Source organism: Ziziphus jujuba, chromosome 2 (assembly GCF_031755915.1).
Source record: "Ziziphus jujuba cultivar Dongzao chromosome 2, ASM3175591v1".
Taxonomy (NCBI): Eukaryota; Viridiplantae; Streptophyta; class Magnoliopsida; order Rosales; family Rhamnaceae; genus Ziziphus; species Ziziphus jujuba.
Genome location: NC_083380.1, coordinates 7,629,413 through 7,633,855, shown reverse-complemented (window position 1 = coordinate 7,633,855; position 4,443 = coordinate 7,629,413).

Sequence of the window (4,443 nt, the reverse complement as noted above, 5' to 3'; positions counted from 1 at the left end):
TGTAAGTCTTCATGGAGTACCGTTAGCCATCGTCTCTGATCGAGATCCGCGTTTTACTTCACGACTATGGCGGAAATTGGCTGATGCACTAGGAGCAAGACTTAACTACAGCACCGCCTTTCACCCACAATCTGATGGACAAGCTGAGCGCACAATTCAGACATTAGAAGACATGCTGAGGTCTTGCATTATGCAATGTCGTGGTAGCTGGGATGAGCAATTGCCATTGATAGAATTTGTCTACAACAACAGTTATTAGGCGAGCATTGGGATGTCCCCGTATGAAGCCTTATATGGGAGGCAGTGTCGGACACCTTTGTGTTGGAGTGAGGTAGGAGAAGAGCAACTCCTCGCAACGAATAATGCTGTTGGATCTGAGTATTTAAGGATGACTTTGGACAAGGTGAAAGTCGTTAAGGACCGACTGAAGGTTGCCCAAGATCGACAGAAGAGTTACGCCGATGTGCGTAGGAAGGATTTGGAGTTCGAAGTAGGAGATTGGGTATTCCTAAAGTTATCTCCATGGAAAGGAGCAGTACGTTTTGGTCGACGAGGTAAGTTGGGTCCTCGTTATATTGGGCCTTATGAAGTTACGGAGAGGATTGGCCCTGTGGCTTATAGGTTGGCATTACCGGAAGAGCCAGCCCGAGTGCACAATGTGTTTCATGTGTCGATGCTACGGAAATACATTGCAGACCCCTCACACGTACTCGAGAGTCCGGACATAGAGTTAAGGGAAGATCTTTCGTATGTGGAGCAGCCAGTATAGATTTTGGATCGCGAGGAGCGGGTGCTACGCAACAAGACTATTCCTCTAGTTAAAGTCTTATGGCGGAACCATTTAGTCGAGGAAGCAACGTGGGAGCCCGAAGCGTAGATGCGTGATCAGTACCTGTATCTGTTCCAGTGACGTGCGGAAATTTCGAGGATGAAATTTTTTATAAGGGGGGAAGGTTGTAACACCCCGTCCCAAATCGCACCGGAATCCGTGCACGTTGACCGAGGTTGACCGTTGACCGAGCGGGTCAAAAGTTGCCTTTTTGCTCCAGTTGGGATTTCCAGTTGACCAGGGCACCGTGGCGAAGTGCATGATGCCCCGAGTTCGTAGACTAGTAGCACGTCGAAAACAAAGCTACGGTTTGAAAGTTATGGGCAAAACAAGTTGAGGCGCAAACAGTCCAAAAGGTGCCGGGAGTTGACTTTTTCTTGTGGTGTAATTTTTTTTGACTCTTATATGGTTGTAAAGTACTCGTCGATACGAGTTCATAGACTAGCGGCACGCTTGAATCGGACATTTGGTTAAAAAGTTATGGATGTTTGAAATTCGCCGGATACCGTATTATTTTATTATATCTGGCTTAAGTGCACAGTAACGCCACGTGTCAGCTTTTGATTGGTCCACGTGGCATAAACAGTGTCACACGGTGGCATTTATTTGACAAAATTCTCAAGGAAGAGAGAGAAAGAGAGAGAGGAGAGAGAAAGAGAGAGAGAGTCCGACCGACCACCGGAGATTTTCAAATTTTTCGTCCGATCTACTATACATGCATCGGCCAGAAAGATTCCTCTCCCCATTTCCAGCAAAACCTCAAAGTTTCACGGTGATTGGCCGCCGGATGCGCCCGGATCGAGCGTTCGAAGATCGGCGGTGACTTTTTCCCTCCACCATCGGCCACCGCCGATTGACCCGTTTTCGGCCATTTTCCGGCCACACGCGCCAGCTAGCCATCACCACCTCCTCAAGTCCGGCCGACCCACCAAATTTCACGGCCACCGGACCACCGACGAGCCGGGATCGGAGCTTTTTCCGACGAGGGGCCGGAATTCTTCAAACCGTGATTTCTCGGCCGTCCGGCCTCCGTTTGCCTCACCGCCTATCCCGTTGGATTGCTCTCCCCACGATCTACAAATCTGCAAAAACTCCCAGCCAACGACCACCGCACGCGCCGCCGCCGGCGATGGTTACCGGTGACCGCGGCGGCTCGCCGGAAGTTACTGTTCCGGCGAGTACCCAATCTCACCGCCGGCTCCTGTCCACTGTGTTCGATCTCCTGAACCTGAGTCCGGCATCCGTTTCTGCCAATTCGCGATGGTTTGGGAGAATTGCGGAGTCGAAACCCGAAAAGCTTTCCGGCGAGATTCCGACCCCGTCGGGTCCGATCACCGGGAAGTAAGACCGAATCCGTGATCCTCGTCACTCGAGCTTCGATTCGGTATATAACTCGCAACTTTTAGATATCGTTTGATGTTCGCTCCCTGGGTACCCATGTGGGAATTACCCGAATAAAATATGTACTGTGGATTTTTAGGTGCACGTGCGAGTAGCGGCGTCGATCCTACGGAGGATCTTGATTGAGATACGTGCTTAAGGTGAGTGACCCACCTTCAAATTAATTTTGGGAATTTAAATTTGTGATTAATGTGTGTGGTTTGAATATTTAGAATTTAATTTCTATGCGCCAAATATTTATTGATTTATTGTGGAATTATTGGTGAATTTATTGGATTTAAGAAAATGTGCATTATATAAATTTATGCCATGTGAAAATTATTTTATGGTCTTGAGAATTTTGAAATTCTTGTAGTTTTAACATTAAATCGGGCATGATTTGATTTTCAAATATTTCAAGGAAAATATTTGTTTATGTTGGTGATTTCAATTTTTATAAAATATGCCCATGGAATATTTTGAGATTTAATTATTATATTTCGAGAAATTATTTATGCTATTAGGAAAATGTGAGTATTTGCATTGGTGGATTTGGGAGTTGGTGGATTTGAAAATCATGGAATTTCTGGTGTTGATTATAATGAAATTGTGGAGAATTTCCGGGTTTAAGCGGATGGAATAAACCCGCTATGTTTATGCAAAATGTGAAATTTTGTGGTAAGTCCATCCCTTAAGGGAGGTTCTGCCGGATTTTCCATAGGAGGGTCCGGTAGGGTTTTCCTAGGATCAGGGCTTGTCTAGGGTTTCGGTGGGGAACTTTGGACGGGTCCTGACATAAAAGGAGAGAAATTTTTACATGAGAAAGTAAGGACAAAATGGAATTTTTAACGACAGAATAGGAAAAAAAATCCGAACATTTAATTGGGGAAAATTTTTTAGTTAAAAGAATTTTTGAAATGGCAAAAATAGAAATAATAAATTGAAAAATTTTGATGTGGCTACTTTAAAATCCACGACAACAATTTTTGTCACTTATCAAAGCTTAATAAAAGGGCCATATAGAGGTAGATAGTTCAAAAATCAACTGATATTTTTTTTTTCTCTGTATCTATTTTACTTTATTTATTATATATCCACATTTAAATTAATTTTTATTTTATTATTTAAAAAAAAAAGATAAATAGGAAATATCTAAAATACTAGGATAGCCTTTACCAAAAAAATAAATAATAATATCCTATAGTCTATAATATAAATGAAAAGTGCTCCCAGTTTTGGTCGGTAAAAAAAGGCTGCTTCTCGTGCGTTTTGCCTTTTCTTTTCCCATTTTTAAATTTTTTTTTTTTTACAATTTTATATCCAAATTTACCCTTTTTTGCTTTTTTACTTCAGAAAGTACCAAAACCCATGGGGTCTTTAAAGGCTTCACCGATCTACAACAACGGGGACAGTAGTGTTTGGATTGCTTTTGGATTCGTCTTTGAACATGAAAGAGATGAGAATAAAAAACCAACGGATCATGAACTTCTTTGATGGGGTTTTGCAGAGATAGATAATTTAAAAGAAATGAAAGCTAAAAACCAAAACCCTCTTAGGGGGATGACCTTCTTTTTCCTTCCTTTTCTTTTACTATATCTATGTATTAGGGTTTGTTTTTGTAGAAGAGAAGGTAAATAAGAAAGAAAGAAAAATAAAAATGAGAGAAATAGAAAAAAAGAAAAAGAAAAGAAAAGGCCATGGGTTGGTCTCTCAGTCTCTCTCTCTCTCTCTCTCTCTCTAGCCTTTTTTTTTCTCTTTCTACTTGCCATTCGCACTCAAAATGATCAGTGTGGGGTAGCCATTAATCATTAGATATATATATATAGAGAGAGAGAGAGAAAGAGAGAGAGAGAGAGAGAGAGAGAAACATAAAAGGTTTTTAAGCAGTCAATGTCAGGACCCGTCCAAGACTTCTCACCGGAACTCTAAACAAGCCCTGATCCCAGGGAAATCCTACCGGATCTTCCAATGGAAAATCCGGCAGAACCTCCCCTAAGGGTTGGACTTACCACAAATTTTCTACACTGAAAACACACTTCTATATACACCACCTTATTCCTCCCACCTTACAACAATTTAATTCCACAAATTTGCAGCACTTCAAATGAATAACAAGAAATCAGTGCATAAAGAGAACTCCTCGAAACATGACAGCAACGAAGGTCAAGCTCGCTCCGGATGAACGTCTACCAATCTTTGTACCTAGGGGAACAGATTTGAAAATATGAGATGTT